Source organism: Saccostrea echinata, unplaced genomic scaffold (assembly GCF_033153115.1).
Source record: "Saccostrea echinata isolate AGI-Se365-2 ecotype Australia unplaced genomic scaffold, CSIRO_AGI_Sech_v1 ptg000006l, whole genome shotgun sequence".
Lineage (NCBI taxonomy): Eukaryota > Metazoa > Mollusca > Bivalvia > Ostreida > Ostreidae > Saccostrea > Saccostrea echinata.
In genome coordinates this window covers 14,060,552-14,077,850 of record NW_026889755.1, presented here as the reverse complement: position 1 = coordinate 14,077,850, position 17,299 = coordinate 14,060,552, and the positions used below count along the sequence as shown (strand labels likewise).

Below are 17,299 nucleotides of genomic sequence, written 5' to 3'. Positions count from 1 at the left end.
AGCAATTAGAATAATAATCCTTGATTAAGTCACTTTTTTCTGGCAATATACATATTGCAATAAGATTGCAACTAAAGGAGTAGTTTTTAATAAAATTTACAGAATTTTCAATTTTAATTAAGACACCGCAAGGATTTGTGGGTGCCCTATAGTAATCACTCTGTCTGTCTGTCTGTCATTCTTCCTTCCACAAATTTTCTGGCTTTTCCCAATAACTTTTTTTTTGGTCGCCCATTTAAGATCAAAGAGCCATAGCTCATTTGATAGTCACTTTCGCCTACTCTAGTAGTGATTTTTTAAATACTTTCCTTAACCAAAATTTTGTCATACAATGTTAGTTTATACATGCTTTAAAGCAACTCACACAAAAATAATACTCAATTATTAATAGTTCCCTAATATAATAGTTATAAAAATTGTTCAGTTTATATGGAGAATGTAGTAAATACTGAGGTACCCCCCTAAACAATGACAAACTGTAGGAAAAGACCACCCTTAACCAGAAAAACACATCTGTCTCAATTTTATCCATTTGGTTATCAAGACTTCCTGGCGTGGTGGTATGATTGCTGGACTGAAGACATAACGATCGTGAGTTCGAGTCTCACAGTGCACGTTACTTAATTACGATTTCATTTTTTTTTCTCTGTGTTCATTTTCCTTTGTTTTCTTTTATTTAATAAATACATGTTTAAATAATTTTTAAGATATGTATAATACAACATTGCATAAAAGATAAAAAAAAAAAATGCTGGATTGATGACATAACAATCTTGAGTTCGAGTCTCACAGTGCGTGTTACTTAATTATGATTTTTTTTTCTCTGTGTGCATTTTCCTATGTTTTCTTTCATTTTATAAATACATGTATAAATAATTTTTAAAAGAGATATATAATACAACATTGCATATTGAAAGTATCTTGGGGAAAACAGTCTTAAACTATTTTAATAACCCAAAGTCATAGCTGTTAGCCTGTATTATTTTTAAAATTTCAAACAATCTTGTTTAGAGCAAGTAAAATTACTGTCATGCAACAAACTTGCAACTTTGAAAATATAACACTGGTTCACAAATGATTACATACATGGAGTTTGATTTTGAATTGAAAAGCTTTGTGTATAATCTATAAGTAGAAACAAGTGATTTTCTTTTAATACTTGAGTAGGCCGAATCGTCTGTAAGGTAGCTATGGATCTTTGGTTCTTTGCTTTCTTTCAATAAGAGTACCAAATCCTCTGATGTGCACATGTAGAGTTGAGTACTGAATGGGTAGGCATCATCTGATTGGCTGAATTCAGGTAAGTAATTATCTTAGTCTAACACAGTTGGCCGCAGTAGGGTGTCATCAGTTCAGAAGGTCACAGTACCCAAGACGCTGAGGTTGCAGGACTCAAATTTCATACATGTACTCGGGTAAGCTTAAAGTCTTTAAAAATTACTAAATTGACTAATTCCAAGGTAGGTAACAATGTGAGTATAGGAGTGAGAGTACCAAACCTTGGATGTGCACATGGCTTTATTTGTGGCGCATGTAGAGTCGAGTACTGAATGGGTAGGCATTATCTGATTGGCTAAATTCAGGTAAGTAATTATCTTAATTTTAAAGTAAAAATATTAATGTTTGAAATGAATGATGGAATGGGGAAATATTATAGAAAGTATAGAAAAGCCAGGGGAAGTTTTAGGAGTGGGGATTGATTTTTGACATAACATGTTATTTACTGCCGATCTCTCAAAGTTGCAGAAAAGGGCCATTTTGACCTATAAACGCCATGGGACCCTATATTTTTAGCTCACCTGAGCCGAAGGCTCAAGTGAGCTTTTCTGATCAAAATTTGTCCGTCGTCTGTTGTTGTCTTTGTCGTCGTCGTTGTCGTTGTCGTAAACTTTTCACATTTTCATCTTCTTCTCAAGAACCACTGGGCCGATTTCAACCAAACTTGGCACAAAGTATTTTTGGGTGAAGGGGATTCAAGTTTGTTCAAATGAAGGGCCACGCCCTTTTCTAAGGGGAGATAATCATGATTTTTAAAAAAATTAATGGCATTTTAACAAAATCTTCTTTTCAAGAACCACTGGGCCAGGAAAGATGAAACTCGTGTGGAATCATCCTCGGGTAGAGTAGATTCAAGTTTGTTCAAGTCATGACCCCCGGGGGTAGGGCGGGGCTAAAATGGCCGATCAAAGTTTTACATAGGAATATATAGGAAAAATCTTTTAAAAATCTTCTTCTCAAGAACCACTGGGCCAGGAAGAATGAAACTCATGTGGAATCATCCTCAGGTAGAGTAGATTCAAGTTTGTTCAAGTCATGGCCCCGGGGGGTAGGGCGGGGCCAAAATGGCCGTTCAAAGTTTGTATAGGAATATATAGGAAAAATCTTTTACAAATCTTCTCAAGAACCATTGAAACAGGAAAGATGAAACTCATGTGGAATCATCCTCAGTAGAGTAGATTCAAGTTTGTTCAAGTCATGACCCCCGGGGGTAGGGTGGAGCCAAAATGGACGATCAAAGTTTTACATAGGAATATATAGGAAAAATCTTTTAAAAATCTTCTCAAGAACCATTGAAACAGGAAAGATGAAACTCGTGTGGAATCATCCTCAGGTAGAGTAGATTCAAGTTTGTTCAAGTCATGACCCCCGGGGGTGGGGCGGGGCTAAAATGGCCGATCAAAGTTTTACATAGGAATATATAGGAAAAATCTTTTAAAAATCTTCTTCTCAAGAACCACTGGGCCAGGAAAAATGAAACTCATGTGGAATCATCCTCAGGTAGTGTAGATTCAAGTTTGTTCAAGTCATGGCCCCCGGGGGTAGGGCGGGGCCAAAATGGCTGTTCAAAGTTTTACATAGGAATATATAGGAAAAATCTTTAGAAATCTTCTTCTCAAGAAGCACTGGGCCAGGAAAGATGAAACTCATGTTGAATCATCCTCAGGTAGTGTAGATTCAAGTTTGTTCAAGTCATGACCCGCGGGGGTAGGGCGGAGCCAAAATGGCCGATCAAAGTTTTACATAGGAATATATAGGAAAAATCTTTTCAAGAACCATTAAAACAGGAAAGATGAAACTCATGTGAAATTATCCTCAGGTAGTGTAGATTCAAGTTTGTTCAAGTCATGACCCCGGGGTAAGGGTGTGGCAAAAATAGCTGACGAAAGTTTTACATAGAAATATATAGGGAAACCCTTTTAAATCTTCTTTTCAAGTACTTCAAAGCCAGGATTAGTAATATTTGTATGGAATCATCCTCGGGTAATGTAGATTCTAGTTCGTTCAAATTATGATCCCCTTGGGGGTTAAAATTCACCCCCCCCCCAATTTAAATTAACTTTCAGTTCTGATCTGATATGTGTTTTTTCCTAGCTGATGTGCTCAGGTGAGCGCTGTGGCCCCTGGGCCTCTTGTTTTCAGTATATTTTGTAAGTGCAAAGAAAAATTTTTCCAATGATACCAAGGATATGTCTGAAATTACAATAGGTAAGTACTCAGAGGGCCTAAGATTTGTATTGAGTTCTGTAGGAAATTAATTGGTACTCTTTTCCCTATCGAGTAAGCTAAGAATAATGCCAGATATATTTGAGACCCTGAAGGAGAAATTAGCCTCATTAAGTGAAAAGGTTGGGGGTTGCTGGCTTTGGACAAGGGGGAGGGCTAGAAATGGGTATTGGAAGATGAGGGTAAATTGGCCGGAGGAGGGCAGTACAGTCGAGAGGATGCATCAGGTAGCTCTTATGGAAGAGAAGAGACAGACTAGGTCGCAGTTTGCACTTGCAGGCCTGGAGGTCAGTTATCTCTGCCATGAGAAGTTATGCATCGACCCGATGCACCTTACTCTGGAGCCGCATGCAACTAACCAGGAGAGGATCCACTGCAAGGACCAGGGGTTTTGTTGTGGGGCTCACCACCTTAAATGCATTTTTTATAGTAATTTAAAATATATTTTTTGAATATCAACTTGTTTATTTCCTGTTTTCGAATAATTGTGTTCAGGGGGATTTCTCTTATTGCCTCGGGCATTCAGCTAACATCATGTTTTTCTTGTATTTTACTTCTTCCTGATGTTCTTCTTAAAGTTTATATAATATCTTACGTTTAATTACCCTTTTTGTTTTATACGATTGAGTTTTCTGATACGATTTATTTTATTCATGCTCATTTTTTTATTTTATTCAGGGTCTGGTCCACTTGGCCACCAGTGGGGATGGGGACACCAACCCCTGCACAGAGACTTTGGAGTGGGCTGCCCAGACCATGATTTGATGAGTGAGCTGCACTGTGGGTCCGACCAGCAAAGTTTCTTGTGAAAGTAACATTTCAAGGCAGGGATCGTCGCAGAGTTCTGTTGAAGCTTTCAACCTTTTGCGAGTTGGTGTTTTTGATCGTCCTGTCCAGTACAGCTGGAGACAACCTCTTAGAGATGCAGGCATGGAGCCTTGCCTCATTTTCCGTGGAAGACGGTATTGTAAAACCTTGACCTAAATAAGAAATCTTGCTAACCCAGTTATTTATTACTTTCCCTTTGCACACCAGAGAATGTTTTCTGCATGATGCATGGTCTCCCATGTAACATTTCACAATTGCAAGTTTGGCATATGAGAGCTTGTTTTTTAATTTATCTGCATCTCCAGCATATGTACTGCATGAGCTTGATTAATCTCAGCTGTACATCTGTCAACAGCATCTAGGGCAAAATTATGCAAAAGTTTGGTGTTTTTCTGCTTTAATTGGTTCTCTTTGGCATAACCTCTGAAAGTTTCTGATCTCTTTTAATTGACTTTCTGATTGACTTGGACAAGTGTCGAGTGTCAATATAGTGAACTGGGATATTTTGCAGCAGATTGTCCTTATAGAGGGAATCTGCAGCTCAACCAACAGAGCTGTCCATGTCAATGATTACCTTGAGTCCATCTTTGCAGAGGAGTTCCGCCATCCCCTCCCGAGTCCAAGTGAAGTCATCCTGAATGGTATGGTGCATGGGTAGATTTGCCCCACACACCCCCCAGGACTACACTGATGGTTTGAAGTGCCCTCATCAAGTAAGTGTCCATGCTTTGAACAAATTTTTTTTTTATCATCTGATGTCTTGTTGTGACATTCTCGGCAAATGAGTATACAGTCTGTGTCGCTGACTGGAAGGGTGTCTCACCCACCCCCGAGTACAAGGGGTTATTGTACATGCCATCGCACTGTACAGGGATGGCATGTGGGGAGCCACTTCCCCTTAGAGTGTTGACATCCACCAGCCGGTTACTCATGTCAGCCTCGTTAAGGTTTCCAATAATTGGCATAATTTTGTTTGATGTCTTTTGTAGAGACTTTCTCGTAGGAGGGGGAGTGTTGGTAGAAGGAAAGATTTTCCTCATTCCATCATTGCCTATAGGGGTTTGACTAAGGCCAACTTGAAGCACATAGTTAACAGTGGCAGCTTTCCTACCTGGGGATTTGGTCTCTACCTCCTCATACAGATTGTACCGCCTTGATACATATAGACACTTGGTACATTGAAGGCCCATCCGGCTTCCCAGACCACGCCTCTCATCAAATGCCAGATCTCACTCAAGCGTTCCATCGCACCCCGTATTCCCTTGCAGGTGGAGAGAGATCACCTCATTCCAGATCTCGGCTGTTTTCTCAAGGTGTAGCAGTAAATAGGAATTTTGATTAGCCAATCTTAGTAAGGCCAAATAAAATTGAAATCTTGGTTCTCAGGCCCGCCCGCATCTGTTTTGAGGTAACCGCATTGCTGATTTTATTGTTTTTTTGATAAAATAAAAAGTTGATATTGCGGAGACCAATCCGGGAAAATAATTTCCGACCTCATTTGTTTTGTAGTTTAGTATTCAAATATCACTTCCGGTAGCAATTTACAATGAGATTTTGGCTCCTTCGCTTGAAAATACATTCAAGGACATTACCTACGATATTTACGTTGTTAAGCAATGGATAAAGCAGTAATTTTGACCAGAAATAGAAAGTATATCTGTAATTTAAAAAATTATCTTTATGTTTAAGAAAATTCGGAAATTAAAAATTAAAAAAATACCTCCCTCATCTAATTTTTTGCCATTTAAATGAAAAATAAAATGCCGCCCTCCCGCATCTGTTTTGGAGAAAGTTGGCCTGAGAACCAAGGAATTAAATTTACATAGCCTAAATATACCATTTTTCATTTGCTTGAGACAGATGGAAGTTTTCAGTACATGAGAGCACATATTAGAGTTACTTCCCTTAGACTGTCTGACAAGACATAAGAAATTTTAACATCATATAAATTTAATTCTTTGAAATGAATGCTTCTGATTTCTTTTCTTATGTACCTATATGACTTTCAACTGCATGTATTACATTTTACTTTGCATGTATTAATTTACATTTATTTACTTGTAATAGTATGTAATATGTATCCTACCCTAGTATTGTCCATTTTTTCCCATATTTAGTTATATGAAAGGTAAGTAAGACTTGATTTGTTAGAATTTTTATGAACTATTGCTCAATTATAAATGTTTTATACAAAATTTGACTTACTGTTCTGATTCATTTGTATTTAGGCACTTTGGAGGGCTTTCAACTTTCGGTCCCTTCGGCCTAAGGAGATAGTGGCACATGCGCCGCACGAGCATTTCCTGCCCTTCCGCAGCTATAGGAGTTTCTGAAACCATCTGATGCATCTGCTGGGACAGTCTGTTGTACCGTGCAGGTAAAATTTTCACTCCCTTATTATGGGGCACATTTTGAGGTTTGAAACCATAGTTATGACCCTTTTTGAACTTTGGCATGTTTTTTTTATTTATATAATAAATAGTTCTTTTATTAATATACTCGAAATAAAATGTTTTACCTGGATACGAGAAAAAAGTTTTAAAAATCGCAAAAAATATTTATGATACTGTAACCTCTATTTGCATATAAGACATCTACATTATAAGTGATTCTCATTGGCGGATCTAGAAAGGGGGGGTCAGATATTCACAGGGCCAGAAAAGGCAAAAGTGAACCTTCGTTATTGCAAATGAAAACTTTTTATAACGTACATAATGAATTTTATATTGTTTTTCAGTTTGTTCTATATTGAATGTAAATTGTTACCTGTCAATAAAAAATGCATTGTAATTCCCATGCCATCCCTGGTATTGACCAATTGCAAGCTCATGCATTTGTATTGCTAATTTATGCCAATATTCACCAATGTTATAAGTTAAAAAAAAAACATAATATAACAAATACAATACTTGAAATCAGACAAAAACAAAACAAAAAAAAAAAAACGAACAAATAAATGTCGGCTTTATTTGTGAATAATCTGTCCAATTTATTTTCAGAACTGTTTTTCAAGAAAAGTAAAAAAGGAAACGGCTGTTGATGTTGAACAACTCCCTTGAACCAACTTTATCTTTCCCACTTTTCTTCAAAGTGAAATGAATGAATATCATTGAGTGAAAGAGTTAAACTTTTGAAAAGATTTCTGATTTTAATTAAATGGCAGATGTTTTAAGTTCACCATTCACTTTTGCCATATTTTATGGTGCTAATTAAACATAGAAATGACCCTGTCGTAAAAAGGAATAGGCTTATAATGATAACCATTTTTGTTAGTCATTCTATTTTTCCAACATACTATTATATGTAATTAGTTTTCTGGATTTTATACATGTATATAGATAATATGCTAATTTAATAAAGATGACTTGCACATCAATTTCAAGTTTGTATTTTTTATGAAAGTTATGGTCCTTATATTCTGGAATGTTTTAAGATATTGGTGAAAATCGAGTTTCTTGATGTTTGACCCATTTGATATGAAAGCATCCACAGGTAGTGAATATATATGAGTTAACAATATTTTACAAAGGAATATACATGAAAAAATCTTCTCAAGAACAACAAAGCCAAATTGGGATGTATATTGGGATTACAGACACGACATTCTTTTCTCTTGTACTTCTATTAAACTTAGCTTTGTCACCTGCACCAAAGGCTTAAGGGCAGATGAAAAATGAGATGACGCAAACAAAAAATGGATTCCTGGATTTAGATATATTTTTAAGCACCGAGGGAGAACATGTTTGTTAATCATATTTTAAAATGAAATTGAAAAGAAATTGAGAAATTCTAGAGAATCATTTTTTTTTTAATATTTGGACTAACCCAATCAAAATAAAACTGATCCCGATCAAAATTAACACAGAATGAATAAAATACTAATTTATTGCCTCTTTCATGTAGCTACAATGAAGAAATCTACTTGATTGTCAAGCTCAATAATCTTTGACCCTTTTTACACCTAATAAGATTAGTGTTGCTGGGGAAATGTTATTTATTTCCATTAATTGTACTTTCATGGTTGGAGTCGGTTAAATTTTGATCGAGTTTGGTCAAAGTTTAAATGATTAATTTATTTAAAATTTGGCTATTTCGTTTCAATTTCTTTTATAAATATGATTAACAGACATGTTTTCCCCAGTTACATGTATGACTGGTTTTCAAAAGATTTTTATCCACAAGTTTAAAAAATATTCACAAATAACATGTTTTATTTTCATACATATTTTTTCCATTTTCTTTGGAAAAATATCAAAAAAATCATATAAAAAATTAAGAGCTAAAATCGGCCTTTCAATGCTGAAACCTTTGTTTAAAAAGGTTGACTAATAGATCTATAAAATTAAAATTTGGTGTGGCATTCCTCCTTAAGTTCTTTAAATAGACACCAAGGTCAATGACCTTGTGACCTTGACTGTGATCTATATGCGAGTTTTCTCGAAATTTGTTAGCGCAGGGAACATCGTAACCAAAAGCGTGGTGACATTAAATCTCAGTCGTCAGTTTGTCAGTCCATCACAAAAATTTAAACCTTGCCCATAACTTCTGAATTACTGGAATTATGAGTTTCATATTTCACAGGTTTGTTCCTCGTGACAAGACATTTCTTTAGGTACCACCAATTTTGAACTTGACCATAGAGTTTGACCCACTTTTTACGCATACATCTTTAATTTTCACTTTGGCCATAACTTTTGAGTGGTAAATACTATCTTTTTAATATTTCACCTAGGTTTTTTTTTGTGGCAATACCTTTCATTTGATAGCAACAACTTTGACAATGACTTGGGAGATTTCCATCTCATGGAAAAAAACTTTGGCCATAACTTTAAAACGGAAAGAATTAGAGCTTTCATACTTCACATATGTAATCCTTGTGAAAAGTCCTTTCATTGGAGAACTCTGACTTCTGATCTTGACCTTGGAGTTTGGCCCACTTTTTATAAAAATTAACCTTGGCTATAACTTTTGAAGAGTTATGGCTTGGGATTTCATACTTCACATATGTAATGTTACAAGACCTTTCATTAGATAGCAAGCACTTAAACCCTTTGACCTTGGAGTTTGACCCACTTTAAAAAAACACTTGAATGGTAAGAGCCAGGGCTTTCATACGTCACACATTTATTCCTTGTGACAACACATTTCATTGGATAACAAGATTTTTGACCTTCTGTATTTGACCTACTTAAAAAAAAAACTTGACCTTAACTTTTAATATGAAGGGTTAAGCTTTCATACTTTACATATCTATTCCTTGTTATCTTTTTAAGCACGCACCTGCTATTTTAATATGACGTGACATAAAAACCACACAGATCCACCACTCTGTCCACACAGGAAATACCCATAATGACAAGAATAATAATTTTCGTAATGAGGGTAATCGTCTTCATAAATCCAGGCTTGTACAAATTGTATGTTTGTAAACATGATTTTTTGAATTGTAGATCCAAATAATTGAAATTTGTAGTGATATCAGTTTCATTTTCTTCATATAGATATGTCAAACATCCAAATGTGTAGTTCCGAATATAAAACTGTTGACATTAAGTATATAATTATAACGAATGTGTATATCTTTCATGTTGTAAACTTGTTTTACGGAATATATATTTTCGCGCTGTGATGAAAACGCAGGTAATTCACAACTCTTCAATTTTCAAGTCTACACGATAATCGAATTTTGATTATGAGTACCTTTCATATATTAGCTGCAGAACTGTAGCTCTCTGCTTGAGAAAATTCGGATAGATAAAGCAGAGAGCTACAGATCCAAGCGTTGTAAAAACCTTCGATTTACGCCGACGATTTTTTGTCGCTACTTTAGGTATTTATTTCGTGTAGATTAATCTTTCTCATGCTTCTAGAATGGTATCCTATAACAGTCCACGTATTTTAACTCTTATATTTGACCTTTGTTTACCTTTTAACGGTCCGAAACAGTCCTGTATATAGTTTTGTAATGTCGGTTAAAGAGTTCCATTTCGACGTCCGTAACCACAAACAGCCATTTGTTAGCGTTGAGAGGTAAGTAATTAAATGATCAGGAATTGAAGTTGAATGTATGAATAATTATTAAATACCATTTAAAATTATTTCCAAAGCTTGGGGAAGTATAAAATACACAAAAAAATACCCATAATGAGCGACGAAAAAAGGTCGGCGTAAATCGAAGGTTTTTACAACGCTTGGATCTGTAGCTCTCTGCTCTATCTGTCCGAATTTTCTCAAGCAGAGAGCTACAGTTCTGCAGCTATTCATATATATATATATATATATATATATATATATATATATATATATATATATATATATATATATATATATATATATATATTAAATACTTCGGCTATAAGTGATATTTATGGGAAAGTTAAACATCGAAATAAAGATGTTATCTCTTTAAACCAGAATGCTGATGCATTTAATCTTATATCTTTTTCCTACTCCTCTAGGTTTATTAATAATATCAGTTAGGTTTTTTGAACTATTACTGTTTCGAGATCAAGCTATGATAACTTCTTATTTTAAGGACTGGAAATCTTTCGACCGGAAGTAAATTTTACAAGGATATTTGACCTTACTATAGACAGTAGCAGTCTGAATAATATATCTAAAAATATTTCAAATTCTCTTTCTATAACAGATATTTATTGGAGATTAAAATACTCAAATTTACGTTGTTTTTCTCATATTAGCGGAAGTTGCCGTTTTTGTTTCCGGTGGGAGTGATCGACATATTTCGAAACAGCAAATAAGATGCAAAACTGTTATGCCATAAGGGATTCAAAAAAGAAAAGTTGAAATTTTCGATTTATTTGATCACTTCCTATGACGACCGGAAGTGACAGCTGTAATCCAATTGGATTTGCCCACTCATCAATATCTAGTATTCCTTTAAGTTTGGTGTCTTCTTCTCTTTCCGTTTTCGAGATCTCGATATGATAACTTCTCATTTTGAGGACAAAAAATCACGCGACCGGAAGTGAGTTTTGCAAAGATATTGGATGATACTGTAGACATAAGCAGTCTGATTAACTTCTTCAAAAATCATTTCAAATACTTTATCTATAAAAAGTATTTATGGGAAAGAAAAATACTCAAATCATATAGGTTTTCTCTTATAACTGTAAGTTGTCGTTTTTGTTTCCGGTAGGACTCATATGGTTCAAAACTACAAATATGATGCTAAAAAGTAATGCAAAAAAAGTTGCATAAAAGGAAAGTTGAAATTTTCGATTTCTTTTATCATTTCCTGTGGCGACCGGAAGTGACGGTGGACAATCTTATAACAATCTTATAACAAGGAATTCCCCAACTTATCAAGATCTATTATTTCATAAGTTTGGTGTCTTAATCTCTTACCGTTTTTGAGATCTAGCTGTGATAACTTCTCATTTTGAGGACAGGAAATCACGCGACCGGAAGTGAATTTCATAAAGATATTGGAAGTTACTGTAGACATTAGCAGTTTATATAACATATCCAAAAATCATTACAAATGGTTTTTGTATAAAAGATATTTATAGGAAAGAAAAATGCTCAAACTATGCAGTTTTTCTCTTATAACCGGAAGTTGTCGTTTTTGTTTCCGGTGAGACTGCTACATTTCAAAACTACAAAGAAGATGCTTTAATTTGATGCAAAATAAGTTTCATAAAAGAAAAATTGATTTTTTTAATTTCTTTGATCACTTCCTGTGACGACCGGAAGTGACGGCGAACAATCTTATCCAAATTGTTTTTGCATACTCATCAAGATCTATCTCTCCTTTAAGTTTGGTGTCTTTATCTCTTACCGTTTACGAGATCTAGCTATAATAACTTCTCATTTTGAGGACAGGAAACCAGGCGACCGGAAGTAAATTTTACAAGGATATTTGACGTTACTGTAGACATTTGCAGTCTGAATAACATATCTAGAAACCATTTCAAATACATTACGCATAAAAAATATTTATGGGAGAGAAAAATACTGAAAATATGCAGTTCTTCTCTTATAACCGGAAGTTGTCGTTTTTGTTTCCGGTGAGACTGATATATTTCGAAACTACAAACAAGATGCTATAATGTGATGCAAAAAAGTTTCAAAAAATAAAAAGTTGAAATTTTCGATTTCTTTGATCACTTCCTGTGACGACCGGAAGTGACGGCGCACGATGTTAACCCGATTGGTTTTGCCTAATTATCAAGATCTATTACTCATATAAGTTTGGTGTCTTCATCTTTTACCGTTTATGAGATATGACTCGGACAAAACTTTTTTGAAAAAAGCGGAAATCGGACATAACTGACGACCGGAAGTGAATTTTGAAAAAATGAAAAAAACGCCTGAGCGTATTTTCATTCTCTATCATCCCTGAAAATTTCAGGAAAATCCGTCCAGCCATCTCTGAGAAATCCGATTTACAAGAAAAGGGGAAAAAAAAAATAATAATAAAAAGAAACAGTAGAATCACTATAAGGTCTTCCGTCTGAAACGGAAGACCTTAAAAAGAAGAAACAGTAGAATCACTATAAGGTCTTCCGTCTGAAACGGAAGACCTTAAAAAACAGTAGAATCACTATAAGGTCTTCCGACTGAAACGGAAGACCTTAAAAAGAAAAAGAAGAAACAGTAGAATCACTATAAGGTCTTCCGACTGAAACGAAAGACCTTAATAACAGAATGCCGTGTAAGGTTCACGTCAAAACATGGCTGACGCAAAACAATTCCTGAATTTTCCCCTTCAATTCGAGCATTTCTGCATTGGACAGGGCTGATGGTTGTTTATGAGATGATAAACTATGTGTAAACTTTCTTAGTTTAGCGGAATCATGAACATTTTCGGCGTGATGGATAATTTGTTTACAGTAGTGATGAGGCTTTCGCGCACCTGCAGGAGCGGATCCAAGGATTTACAAATGAATAAAATTTATTAGAAATGAAGTTTTAATACTTTTAAATATTATTTAATGAAATGATTAATATGCAAGTAGTAGATATACAAGAAAACGCGAAATGCTAATGAATGCAGCTGGCAATCACTACTTTCTAATGATAAATTAATTCTAAATAAAATAATTATAAATTCTATAGACAAGACAGAAGAAGAATGAATGGTAGCAAAATCTCAAATCACATCAGGGGTACTGAATTTTATTAATGAAACTCTTAAGAAGTTCCTAATAAGTTGTGAATTTTAGATCTGTGTTTTCTACCTGGTTGCTTCGAGGAAGGGGGGGGGGTCTTGAACATAAACATGTAAATTACCATTATTTTGTAGAAAGAATTAAGCCTTATCATTTTGAAAACTTCAAGAAGAGTTGCTTGTGATATGTAAGTCAAGGTCATTTTATTAAGAATCCATAACATAAAAGCGAAAAAGAGAAAGGGGTGGGGGGTGGGGGGGGGGTCAGTAAAGATGGCAATGTCTTCTACAGTTGACAAAAAAAGAGGGGCGAATAAAATGCACACACATTTCATATACAACCGTTTTTATTTAATAAAAACTCGTTTCCATGGCAACAGGAAGGTTTTTCTGGCCTATCCCAATCACCAGGTAGGTGTTATATCTACACCACGTCCTACGTAAATAGCGCTGAGCAGTCCCCGCAAACTATATATACGGGGAAAAAATCAATATTTTGTAGTGTTTAAGAAACGTTGGTCCTACGTTTCCGGAAATTCTAAGATATTTAAAGATATTTAATTCCTTCTTAATCCTATCAAGAAACTGGTAATACGTAAAATCTTCAAAGAGGGGCCTTTACATACCCTATGAATATTACAGACAAAAGAAGTTAGAAAGACGAAGAAATTGAAAAAAATCGACTTTTTAATCCAATTTCTGTGACGACCGGAAGTATTGACGACGGAAAGAATATTCGTGGTGACATCTACAAGTCATTATCTATGATATCTGACAGAGTTAACTTTCATATCTTAAACTGTTCTGGAGAAATGGAGCGGACAAAGTCCTTTACAAAATTTCGTCTATACAATAATATTAAGAATACTAGATACTCGTTGCGAGCAACGAGAGGTCTTCCGTCCGAATAACCATCCTTAACTGTGATATTCTTTCCACGTAAAATTACATTTATATCTGCTCGTTGTAAAGGCACCAAAAAATTTAACATGGGTCTTTAAAAAGATGTTTTATTTATAAAAAAAATAAAGATAAAAAGAGCACAAAATTCACAAAGAGAAAAACAAAGTTCAACATCATTGATAAAGATGAAAGCGTAAATTTAAGCAAAAAATTAAGATATAGTCGGGATTAAACCAAGTTCGGCTGTCCAAAAAGAGGCTAGGTTCACTTTATGCATAAAATGGCCCTGTAGATATACCAATTTATTGACTAACACTTTATGTTCCATTTTAAACAACAAGATAAAGTAGAGACTTAGTGTTTTCATTTCCTATTAAAAATTTTCTCCTTATAGCCAAGGTCTTGGAAAACAGGGCTCATGAAATTGCAATGTTCTTGAATTTTAATGAAAATAAGTATATATGAGTACTTTTAAGAAGAGAAAAAATATGAGCACACCCTCTGATCTAAAAAATAAAACAGGTTTTGTAACCCTCAAAAATAGTTCTATCATTTTATAGTTGCATATTTAAGATCAAAAGTTACGCTCTATATAAAATATCGAAAAATATCTTTAAAAATTGGCTGTTTTGTAGAATTTTTCACGATATGAGGAAAATGACGCATTTCATGACGTCATAATGCATTGGCTAGCCAGAAAATTACGTCATTTTTGATTGACACGCAGTCCTCAAAGGTCTAAATGATATTTAATGCATGGTCAACTAAAGCCAAGCAGTTTCAGTTTTTCTGAAATTCACAGGGCCAAAAAAGGCCCTAAGTGAACCTTGTTCTTTAATATTGAAACCATTACACTAGCACAATGTACCAGCCATCATCGAAGTTTACCTTGCACTCATTCCCTGAAGTAACAAGTGTCAGGCAGGTTAATCTTTTTTTCTTATAGTGTGGAATTACAGGATGAAAACTAGCCAGCTAAATTTTGTGCAAGTACTAGTAGATTTACATCGGATTTGTTACTTGAGTTTTAACAATAACTGATAGAAGAGAAAATAGTCTGTTACTGATAAAAACTAAAAAAAAACTATTGTGTTTACTTCCTTTATTCTTTATGCATTCAACTTTCTATTCTATGCAATTCCAAATTCAGACATGTCCGTGTTATCTTTTTCTGTACTTCTACACTACTGCATCAGACCATTTGTGAAAGGCGGGTCAAGATAATTATTTCGCGCCAAACGTCACGAGTAAATCTTCGCGCCTTTTCTTTGGAATGTGTCTTCAATTGAATAAGTGTACGTGATAGCTTCAAGGAAATTTTTAAAAAATATGTTGCTATAGACTGATTTTCTAGCCTAAGAATGTATATTTATCACACTGTACATATAACATACCGTATACAAAAATGCAGCGCTAAGATTTCTTACACATTTTATATTCCTCTTTACCCCAAAAGTGGATTATTCCAATTAGTAACACATTAATGAAAAGACTGGAATGTTTCGCAACAAAACACGTCTCGCCATATGACGCTCAAGGAATCCGATACCTTTTATGTTCAGTAACTTGCATCTATAAAGGAATATTGCCCTACTAAAATCAAAGAAAAATATCATTGAAGTTTATTTTTCTCTCATTTGAAATTGCTATATGTTTTTCAATCAACATGAGAAAGTAACAAATTCTGCTTTCAATATACAATTCGGCAACTCTCCAATTTATGATACAATTGCATAGGTATCTAGCTACATATACATTTGTACCAACATGTTTTCCTCATTTTGTCATATCACAATTGCATCTATGCACATTAATTAGTGCAAAATTCAACTGCAAACTCTTTATAAGGGAGTAAAAAGACACGCTGATATTGTGCCGTCAAACACCGCTGCTCTGACGTCGAACGACATAGCCCCCCCCCCCCTTAAAGATAAAATCTTATATTTGAGCCCCAAAAAGTGAGAAAAAATTCGGACATTCTTTGGATTGAATCCGGATCGCCCACATGAAAATTCAACATGCTAACCATTACGCTATCAAACATCATCGTTTAAAATTGAAAAATGATAAATATTTAGAGTATGGGTTAATCAATTTTCAAACAAACTACATATTTAGCATTCTTGTAAGACTCTTTATTTAGCCTATCAACGTCATAAAAAAAATAATGAAAAACAAAAAAAATCAAAAAATTACCCTTTTTAAATCACTTCCTGTGACAACCGGAAGTGACGACGACACACGAAATGTTTCCATCACACATCTACAAACCAAATTCTATCATACCTGAAAGTTTCAGACTCCTTCCTTTAACAGTTTTTGAGAACATTCATGGACTAGATTTTTAGTGGAAAAAGTGAAAAATCGTAATAATTCCCGACCGGAAGTAACTTTTCCCAAACTTTTTCAATATTTCAAAATGGCATGAGAGAACACATCATTCCTGAAAATTTGGCTGAAAATGAATGAGTAGTTTTTGAGATATCGCGATTTGAAAAGGTCAAAAAAATAAAAATGAAAAATAATAATAATAATAAGAAGAAGAAGAAGAAACAGTAGAATCACTATAGGTCTTCCGTTGAAAACGGAAGACCTAACTAGATGCGTTTCTTGTTGCTAGGGCAACAAGTGGTCTTCCGACCGAACTTTTCTCCAGATCGCTGTGCTACCTCACTTCATTTCATTTTTTATTGAAGGTATTTTTTGTTCGCGTTTATGTAACACAGTCTTTCAACATAGATCATGATTATTAAAGGATTTCTGTAGAATCTCTGTTAAAAAAGCTTTAAAAAATAAGCAAAAACTATCATGCATGTCTTCACAGAGAAAAATATCATTTACAACTGAAAAAAGAGAGAAACAATCTCCCGCCCCAGCAGGATTCGAACCCGCAACAATACGAGAAAGTTTGGATCGGTCATATGAAAGATA

General features: G+C 34.6%; 1 long non-coding RNA gene across 6 annotated transcripts; it reads left to right on the top strand.

Annotated features, from left to right (window-relative positions):
- The first annotated feature begins 741 nt into the window (after positions 1–741).
- On the top strand, positions 742–7,697 carry LOC133180282 (uncharacterized). 6 transcript variants are annotated; one of them, XR_009720311.1, is made up of 4 exons: positions 742–1,300; positions 4,183–5,045; positions 5,322–6,709; positions 7,332–7,697. It is a non-coding gene; the product is annotated as an uncharacterized LOC133180282 (long non-coding RNA). The 6 variants fall into 6 exon arrangements; XR_009720310.1 differs by having other exon boundaries at positions 742–1,415; XR_009720312.1 differs by having other exon boundaries at positions 811–5,045; positions 5,322–5,683; positions 6,561–6,709.
- Positions 7,698–17,299: the final 9,602 nt, after the last annotated feature.